The following is a 10,801-nucleotide window of genomic DNA, read 5'->3' on the forward strand; positions in this document are numbered from 1 at the left end:
CGCTTGTGGAAACGGTGGATAAATGAGTATTTGCCGCAACTGCTCACTCGTCCGAAATGGCGCGAAGAAGTCCAGCCATTTAAGGTGGACCAGTTGGTTGTGGTATGTGACCCGTAACTACCAAGAAGTCAGTGGAAAACGGGTCGTATTACAGAGGTCTTCACTGCGAAAGACGGGCAGGTGCGAAGTGCAACAGTACAGACGAGCCACGGCCTCCTGCGTAGACCGGCATGTAAGCTAGCCGCTTTAAAGCTGTGAATCCCCAAGGATTCACGGTTAGGTGGAATGTAACTGCACCATTAGCATCTTAACAAAATACTTCCCTGTGCGTTGCTGATTATTATACTCTCTTTCTTCTCATCATTATTCTTATTTTCGCCATTTCATGCATTTTTATAATTCGCTATTTATCCTTATATTCATTCATTCGTTTAATCTATTCGTTGTGAACCATTCGATATAATTTGAAAGTTCAGTTTAGTACTGGACGCCACCAAAGTGTAACACGCTTACGCGTTTTAAATAGTCAGTTAATAAAGACAAAAATATACTTAATAAATTTCGTTTAGTTTAAATTTGAAATCTAAAGTTTCGCCGACAGACTGTTTCTCAAGTTGGGAAAATGCTAGTTCTCAACTTGAACTCCAATGTAATTCTCCAATTGGTCTGAAACATATCATTGAAATACTGAAATTGAAATAGTAAAATACCTTATAGCTTTTTGATTGAAACGACATATATAGACGAATTTAAATATTGATTTTTCATTTTATTACTCCTTTTGTATTATGTAGTTAATCAATATCATATTACAATAATTCACTTGACAGTATACAGTCCGACAGTTATTTTGCCACTTGATTCACTTCACGTTTTATTTTCTTTCAAGAATATTTGAGGATACTTTGAAGATAATTTACTTTTCGTTGGTAGTTTTCCCCTTTATATAGCTTTAGTTTTTCACTTGATAATTAAAAACTCGTATCTCTATCACTTTTTACGTATCTGCGCGTGGGTTAGAGATAAGTCGGAGAATGATGTTGGATATCAACTTGAGAACTATGAATTTCTCCAAGGTTGGAGAAATATTTTTTTGGTGTTTATTGGGTCTGGTATGACCATAGAGTGATGCTGTCTTAAAAATTGTATCGATAATGAGTTTAGCTTAATAAAATCAACTCTTTGTGGGACTCTTTTTGTTCTTTGTTGCTTTTCTTCAATAACAGAGCTGGGCTTCCATGCCTTTATTATTTTCCGCTAGTTATTTTCAGCGCCAAGAATAAGACCATGTTCACACGTCGGGAGCTAAACGTGCGTTTACAACTACGCTAATTTCCCTGCATTTTAGTCAACATGCTAACGCGAGTTAAACGCACGTAAATTCGTGTAGGTGTTAGTATCAAATCGCGTGTTACTCTTCCACTCGAACGTTGCATTATATCGACTCTGTCGCCTTCTCGCGGTTTTTGCTGGCAATTAAGCAGTCGTGAAGACCAAGGAATAACCACACATAGAACCACAATATCCCAACTTCGCTCTGGCTTCTACAGCAGGTTAAAGTCATACCTGAGCAGATTAGACGCAGATGTGCCAAATGAGTGTCCAGCATGCGGAGAGACACCCCATGACTCGAGACATCTCTTCGACAATCCTAACGCCTTTGTCCCTGTGGACCGACCCTATTAAGCTGCACGCTTCTTAAGGCCGTTCCACATAGAACTTCGGCGTTGATGTTGATTAACAGCTGACTATGAATACACACAATTATATGGACATGTCTACATATCAACGGCAACGCCAACGCCAAAGTTAACACTCACAAAAAGATGGGCATCTCTCACCTTTTTTTTCGCGCGTTGTCATTCAGCTGTTGCAAATAAATAAAACTACGTGAAATAGTTTTAATTTTCAATCAAATGTGGGCAAGAAATATCATTTTTCATGCAATTATTGATATGGAATATGAAGTTATCTGTCGTTAGTATGTGAATTTAGTGGTCAAAGCATTCGCTGCCAAGCGTTCATAGGGACGTTCCGATACCATTAACGTATCGATGCCTACTTAAATGAGTTTACTCAAATCGCTATTTCGATACTACTTATATGAGTAAAGCGAACGTATCGATACCTACTTATATCGATAATTTTTCATGCAACAAAGCGAAGATAAATTTTCTGACTTTATCTGTGGCATACCTTTTGCGACACCTGAGTGGAAGATCGACATATCTCGGCAGCCAGTTCGAAAACGCCCTTTCTCAGAAAACTTTTCAAAAGCGCCCTATTTCAGAATTCGTTTCAAAAACGTCTATCTCGGCTGCCGATTCAAAAACGCCCTATCTCAAATATTTCCAATATACTTTCAGTTGAGGTAAGGGCGTTTTTGGATCAAATTCTGAAATAAGGCGCTCTTGAAAAGTTTTCTGAGATAGGTCGTTTTTAAATCAAATTCTGAAATAGGGCGCCTTTTGAAAAGTTTTCTGAGAAAGGGCGTTTTCGAACTGGCTGCCGAGATAGGTCGATATTCTTGTAAAAATATATCCACACTTTAGATTTTGGCGGTGCCATTTCTTAAAGCAAAGTTTCTTCCATAGAAAAATATGGCCGACCATATGGCTCTTGCTCAAATCTATTCGATACAAGTACTTTTCTTTCGATACCAATTAGGTATCGAAACAACGATTCGAGTAAAAAAAGTAGTTGGTATCGAAACAAAAGTATTGAGTACATACTCGTATTTACTTGTATCGGAACATCCCTAAGCGTTCATTGTAGCAAGCATACTTTTAACATGCGTTCTGTCAAACCAACGCCAGCGCCAAAGCCAACGCGAAAGTTCTATGTGGACCGGCCTTTAGGGCTTCCGTTAGTGGAGCTTGACGACAACGACTGAGATATTAACCGATCTGGGCCACGATCCAGAAAATAAAGGTCTCTCTTCGTCGATTTGACAGCATCCACCCATTCGATGACACAATACTTTTGTTTACATTTTCTGGTTCGTGACATTTTAGGTTATTTCAACTTTACAAATTTACAAATTCGGAGGATTTTGAGCGTTGTTTTGTTTTTTGTGAAAACTTATAAAAAAAGTTATAAATTAAAGAAAAAAATGAGGTGTGCAGTGGTAAATTGTGCTAGTGTTAGTGCCAAAGGATCTGGGTGCAGTTTTTTTTTACTTTTCCGGCCGACATTGAGTTGGTGGAAAAGTGGATCCAGTTCTGCCGGAGACCAACGGATTTCAACGCCCGAACCAGCGTCATCTGTGTAAAACACTTCACCACTTATGACTTCGAGTACGAGCTACCTACGAGAACCTATAAATTAAATCCGGCATCAGATCACATGCAATAAACGGCAACATTTCATTACGATGTATTTTTTATTTATTTGTTATTTGAAAATATAACACGTTCCCCTGATAAAGCTTTTTATTTATACATACTGACCTTCTGCTTCCTACCGGAAATGTTAAGCCGTATGCATAAAAACTAAGCAATTGCTTTTTTCTTGAAATTGCATACTTTTCACTTAAATTTGTTTGAACATAATATTTGAATTATTAATAAACAAGCACATGTACTTATTGCCAATAACAATTTCTATTTTATTTAGTTTTAAACTTTTCTTTATATATTTATGATTAAATAAATCGGTTCTCGTTTTATTACACAGGATCATCTCTACTTTTTATAGAAAATTTTGAAAAAAAGTGAAACTAAGCGAAATAATTTTATTATTGGCAGAGTTAGTGTCTAACCCTACGTGACTGCTTCTAAAAGCTATCGTGTTGCACGTGGCATATAAGACTTAATTTCATTATTACATTAGTGTGATTGATATGTATGTATATGAATAGGATATTATATATTTATGTATTTAAAAACCCACAACTTTAAGGCCGCGCCTCTGAACTTGTTAAAATCTTGCCGTGTCACAAACATATTCGTTATTATGTAAGGAAAACTACGAAGAATATGAAAAAGAATATCAGTACTGCGAAGATTTTTATCATCAGTTTGGAAGTATTTCAATATTTCAAGAACGCCGCTTCTATGTTCAATTCGGCATCTTGTATGTTTGTATCGATACGCTCCACAGTCTCTTGCTCCTTAACCATATGTGCTGATTGTTGAAATATACCGCCTAGCTCGACAATAGTCGATTCAATATTCTGCATAGTCTCAGCCTGCTGTTGCGCGTAACTATCGGAGTCATCATATAATGCAATCTGCTGCTGCGTCTGTATTCCACTACCTCCGACTGCACCCAGCAATGGTGTTGTATCACTTGCGGCCATGTCAATGCTTACGGCCGTATTCTCTTCGCTTAACAGCAAGGAGCCCTGTTTCGCTGTACTCGAGCGAACAGTGCTAGCAGCAATTGGTGACTGCCCGAATTGATCCCGACGCGCTTTTTGTTGTTTGAGATTTTCTATACGCACTTCTAGTATCTGTTTGAAGTCGGTGCCCATGCTGGCTAATTTAGATTGTAACGCATGTCAGAAAAACGAAACAAGCGAGTTAATTTTAAGTTGTATATTTAAATTCAAAAACTATGGCTCGCGGCCAGAAATATATAGCAGACAAATTTTCAGTTTCCGTTCTTAGACTTCGTTCGGCTTCGTTTTACAATTGGTTTCTGGCTTCTTGAAACTAATAACTAGAGCTGACGTTGACAATCGTTTCAAAAGGGAATGGCGCTGCCATTGTGTTGTAATAGAAAATGTCCCTTTGAGTGGCCAGTGTTGCCGACATTCCACGCCCCGTGAATCCTTAAGGGGATTCACTGAACTCTAAAGCGGCTAGCTTGCTGGCAGGTCGACGTAAAGTACCATGGCTCGTGCGAACTTCAACGGTGCGTACTTGTCCATCTTTGCCGGTGAAAACTGTTTCGACGATACCTTTTCGCCACTGGCTCCTCGGCATATTTGAGTCGCAAATGATTACAAGTTGCCCAGTCTTCAGGGGTGGCACCTCATTCCTCCACTTAGAGCGTTGCAACAGTTGTGGCAAATATTCCACTGTCCAGCGCTTCCACAATTTGTCTTTCAAATTTTGCAAAACTCTCCATTGCTTTCGCAAGCATATTTTGGATTCTTCTTCGGTCGGCGTTTGCGTTGAGTTGAGACACCCCAATAAAAAATGGTTGGGTGTCAGCGGCTCGTCTTCTTCAGCGGTTAGCGGCAAATCAGTCAAAGGGCGGCTGTTTACAATGTTCTCCGCTTCGATGACAACACTACGAACCGTTTCAAGTCGCGGTGCCTCTTCTTGTAGCACCTTTGACAACAAGCGTTTCACGCATTGGACTAATCGTTCCCAACAGCCACCAGCACTTGGATCAGCTGGGCAGTTAAATGTCCACTCAATGCGCACCTTCGCAATTTGATGTCCAATCTCGGCGACGTCAAATAGTCGATTTTCCTTTGTTAACTCTTTCTGGGCTCCGATAAAGTTGGTTCCATTGTCGCTTCGAATCTTCACAGGCGTGCCTCGACGATTCATAAAATTTCTGAGGCAAATTAGATATGAATCACTTGATAGGTCTTCAGCGACTTCTAGGTGAATGGCGCGTGTCGTTAGACAAGTGAACAAGGCTATCCAGCGCTTTTCACGACGGCGGCCCACAGCTACATAAAATGGTCCACAATAATCAATCCCCGTATAACTAAACGGGCGGAGATACGGTGTTAAGCGGTCGGGCGGTAATTGGCCCATGAGCGGTACATCAGGTTTGGCGCGTGCTATTATGCACGTCGGGAGTTTCTTTTTGTGCGCTTCAACACAGCGGGTGCATGAGGCATCTAAAATTTTTGGCGTAGTTCGTTTATAATTAGCTTATCGTTTTGGTGATGCCTCTTTTGATGATAATGCAACATCAATAGATGTGTAACCGGATGGTTTTGTGGCATTATGACTGGGCGTCGCGCAGTCATTGGAATACAGTATGCGGCGTCAATTCGTCCTTTGACTCGAAGTATGTCATTATCAATATACGGCGTTAATTGGCTCAAATTATTCGTCTTCGGCAGATTAGATCCAGCGCGCAACATACGGATTTCTTCAGCATACACCTCGTTGTGTACGATGCGACAGATGGCGTTCTCGGCTTTCGCTAACTCGGTTGCGGCAAGCTCACCTCTTTTATGTTGACCAGGCTGGGTGTTATGTGCAAATCGCAAAACCCATGCGATTGTTCGCACTAGCTTTAAGTAACAAGAAAATTTAGTAAAATCAATCACAGGCTCACCTAGCTTAATGTTGAGAATTCGGTTGGGTGTCTCCTCAGATTGACAATGCTCAGATGTTAGTGGCACTTCTTTAGGCCACAGCTCCTCTCTTTGGCGAAGAAAGTTGGGACCTAGTGTCCATCGCGTTAGCAATTCAAATTTCGGGGGTGTTGCAATTCGAGTAGCATCATCTGCTACGTTAAATGACGTGGGCAACTAACGCCATTGTGATGGTTCTGTGTTGGTAAGAATTTCGGCAATTCGATGAGCGACAAATTGTTTATATCGGCGCTCAGTTGAACGAATCCAAGGATGACCGGTTTTGAGTCACTCCAAAATATCGTACGCCTAATACGAATGCTATGGCTATTGACAATTGAAGTCATCAATCGGCAACCCAGTAAGGCAGCTTGTAGTTCTAGTCGTGGGACACTCATACCTTTGGCGGGGCACATCGTGTTTTAGCAGCAACAAATGCGACGTCAACTTCGCATCCTCTTAGCATGCGCAGATACGCAACGGCAGCATAGGCAGTGGAGCTTGCATCGGCAAAAACATGTAATTCTACATCATCGGCTGATGGTAATAACGGTGAATAACATCTGGGAGTAGAAAATTGTTCCACACGTTGGAACTCCTTCCACCATGCTGTCCAATAGGCTTGCATTTCATACGGAAGCGGCTCATCCCATGTTATTTGCATCTTCCAGGTTGCTTGTAATAAAAGTTTGGTGTATATCATGAAATTAGCTAAGAAAACCGACATAACGATTCCAAGCATCTCTCGTTTAGTTGGTGGGCGTTTACATTCCAAAACGTCTTTTGGCACTTTATGGAATTTGAAATGGAACTCGAATGTGTCTTTGTTTGTGTTCCAAAACATTCCCAGTATTTTCTCGGTACTATTTCCTCTTTCCAAGTTGAAGCTTTCTCCTTGGACGACTTCATCGTTATTGAGCTTGGCTTCAAAACTTTTGCAATTCGATACGAAGTTTCGAAGTTTAAACCCGGTGGCAGCATTAATGCGAATGGCTTCTAAAGTAACTTCTTCGGCTTCTTGCGTGCTGTCGAAACTAATGACGAGGTCGTCAACATACGAGTTTTCGATAACAGCGTTTACGCCCATGGGCATCGCCTCCATATGGCTTTCAGCGTTGACGTTTTTCACGTGCTAAGCGCGGCATGGTGAACACGCGGCACCAAAAATCATCGACACCATTTGGTAAACTTGAATCGGCGTTGAAACGCACCCATTCCTCCATAGGAATCGCTGCGAGTCTTGATCGGCATCGCGTATTCTGACTTGCGAGAACATTTCCTGTATATCGCCCGCTACAGCCACAACACCCTGACGAAACTTAGCGATAATCGTCCAAAGCGGCTGAGCGTGCTCCGGTCCCTTTAGGAGTGCCGAGTTCAGTGATATGTTCGACGTAGCGGCGGCAGCATCGAATACAATGCGAAGCTTATTCGGTTTGCTTGGATTCACCACTCCAAAATGTGGCAAATACCAAGTGGTAGGGCTTTCACAGTTAGCTTCTTCAGGCTCCAACAATCGGGCATATCCCTTCGCGATATATTTGTCGATTTCTCTTCTATAATTGGCGGCAAAGGCGGCATCTCGTGTCATTTTGTTCTCAATGTTGAGCAACCTCTGTTTGGCCATGGCATAACTTTTAGGCAAATTTACATTTTCTTCTCGCCATAGCAGACCAACTTCGTATTGTCTTCCGATGTTTTTTGTTGTTTCAGCAAGAATTTTCTTGGCCCGGGCGTCTGAATCAGATTCGAGCACAATGTCAGCATTTCGTACACCAAAACTGTCGGCAGCAAAATAGTCTTCGACCACCTTTTGTAGCTCCTTAAGCGCTTGACCCTCACGCAGATGAAGTACACGTGGCTCGTCGTTGCTTCGTGAATTAGTAGGACCAAATGCGGTCCAACCTAATTTAGTTAAGGCTGCGATGGGTTTGTATGGCCCATCCTCTACAATGTGTTCTGTCACCTCAAGGAAACAGTTATCCAAACCCAACAGCAGAACAGGCTTGGCATTATCGTAATTTTTTATCGGCAGCGACTTCAAATGTGAATGATCATCTCGACAGAAAGTTTGTGTTGGCAGATTTAGGCTTTTGACTGTGCGTATGTTCTTTATATCATACGTTGACGACTTCTCCGCATGACCCTTTATGGCCAAGGCTATTTTACGTGACTTCTCTGTTGTCTTCTTGTCGTCATACCATTGCAGTGTGAGTGGTGCGGCGTTTCCTCTAAGGCCTAGGCTGTTGGCTACCTTCTCCTCAAGTAGCGAAATCGATGACCCTTCGTCAAACATGGCGTAAACGGAAATTCTTCCTAGTGGACCTGACAAAATGGCCGGCAATATCTTGAAAAGGTGTGAAAGACAGCGTTCTTCACGGCAGTTGAGTATGTGCTCCCTTTCTTCGTTGTTTGGCGTGACTGGCTTTGGAGGCTGCTTGGCCTCAGAATGAAGTAATTGATTATGCAGGCGCACGCATCCATTTATGCCACATGGCTTCTTTTTAAAACAATCGGTCAGGCTGTGTCCAACCTGCAAGCATGAAAAACATAATCGGTTACGTTTTACAAATTTCCACTTATCGTCTATATCCAGAGCAGCAAACTGGCGACAACTGCTCAGTTTTTGACTTTGCTGGCATTGCAAACACGGCATATTTGAATTATCAAATGTCATCTCTTTGTTGTGCAAAACTCTCTTTGCACCCAACGCGGCATGTTGGCGATTGCTATTGGCATTAGCTAGACGAAAACCCAACGGTGTCGACGGCTGCGAAAAACGTTGAGCATTTGGCGCATGTATTGGCATCAGACTCACAACCCTTGCGAGCTCACTGAGCCAAGTCGAAAAGGTCTCCACCGTAGGAAATGGCGAAACGGGGGCAGCAAACTTCGTCCACTCATATTGTTTTGATTGCGGCATTTTGGTCACTAGTTGATCCAAAAGTGTTGTATTCATTAGGTGGTGTTCACATTTGGCAGATTTAAAGAATGCAACTATGTTGCGCACTCGATTAGAGAAACTCAATACAGGCTCAAGGCGATTCTCATAAATGACTGGGAAATTCTTGACTTTATCCAACTGAACCCGTACAAGCATGTCGGGGCGTCCAAAATTGAACTGAAGTTCCTCAATGGCTTTTGGCACATCGTTTGGATAGATAAGAAGCGATGTCACAGCATTCTTGGCGTCGCCTTTCAACGCCTTATGCAATCGCATCAAATTTTGTTTGTTGTTATACCCAAATTCACTAGTCGAATCAGTGAAATTGGCAAAAAATAAAGGCCAATCTTCTGGATTACCATCAAAAGGCGGCAGTGGGTACAGTTTCACCGCATAGTCCTCAGAAAACGTAAGAGTAGTTGCACGATGCGGCGCTGACAAAGATGTTGACGACGTCAGTAACGGTAATTGTTGTTGTGGCAACCCAAATGTTGCAGGTTGCGGCGGTGGCGCAGTATATGTTGATGTGTGTGACAGAGGCAGAGTATATGCCGTTGACTGCGGCGGTGGCAAATTATATGTTGATGTCTGTTGCAGTGGCAGAGTATATGCCGCTGACTGCGGCGGTGGCGTCGAAAGTGGCACTGGCTGCGGCTGTGGCGTCATTGACGGTTGCGAAAGTGGCAGCTCAGCATTTTGAATGTCGTTTCTAGCCTCACTTTCTATTCTGGCCCGGAGTTCCTTCATTTCATCCCGGCTGTGGCCAGTCTCTTGGCGAAGCTCATCCACAGATTGGCGTAAAAATGAAATGCTCTGTAGTAATGTAGCTAATTGTGTTTCAGATAAATTGACTTGCGGCTGTGGCGATTGTGCACCTGTTGCACCCTCGTTGTCAGGCATATTCACTATAGTTAAATCTAACAGGCTTTCCTCCGAACTATTGTCGCTGCTTTCCTCTGGAGCAGCAATATCAGTAAGCTTCGATTTGTTACGCGTTATCATGAAGACTCTTGAAAAGCGTATGTTGCAATATGGCGGCTTAAGCAAAATTGCAAACGCTTCACACAACCACAATAAAACAATTGTAAAAACTTATGTCAGAAAAACGAAACAAGCGAGTTAATTTTAAGTTGTATATTTAAATTCAAAAACTATGGCTCGCGGCCAGAAATATATAGCAGACAAATTTTCAGTTTTCGTTCTTAGACTTCGTTCGGCTTCGTTTTACAATTGGTGTTTTTGTCGCGGCTTCTTTGAAACTAATAACTAGAGCTGACGTTGACAATCGTTTTAAAAGGGAATGGCGTTGCCATTGTGTTGTAATAGAAAATGTCCCTTTGAGTGGCCAGTGTTGCCGACAACGCATATACCATGATGTAAGTCAATTCTTGAATCTATTGCGGTCGATCATCAAAAAGACTCTTCTTTTTGGCCACTGCAAAAGAAAAGGTAAAGTAATATTTATAATTAAGAACACCCATTCATTTTATACTCACGCATTGTCAATTTTTTCCAACTTGGCATATGCACTTGCTATGTTTTTGCCAATATATGTGTGACCATCATAAATTCCTTTCTTTGGCATACGT

At 41.9% G+C, this 10,801-nt stretch overlaps 1 pseudogene; it reads right to left on the minus strand.

The window, feature by feature from the left end:
• Nucleotides 1–3,907: 3,907 nt before the first annotated feature.
• Nucleotides 3,908–4,501, minus strand: LOC108363407 (syntaxin-5-like; annotated as a pseudogene).
• Between the last annotated feature and the right edge of the window lie 6,300 nt (nucleotides 4,502–10,801).

This window comes from Rhagoletis zephyria, unplaced genomic scaffold, assembly GCF_001687245.7.
Source record: "Rhagoletis zephyria isolate East Lansing unplaced genomic scaffold, Rhagoletis_zephyria_1.1 Rzeph_scaffold_01268, whole genome shotgun sequence".
Classification (NCBI taxonomy): domain Eukaryota; kingdom Metazoa; phylum Arthropoda; class Insecta; order Diptera; family Tephritidae; genus Rhagoletis; species Rhagoletis zephyria.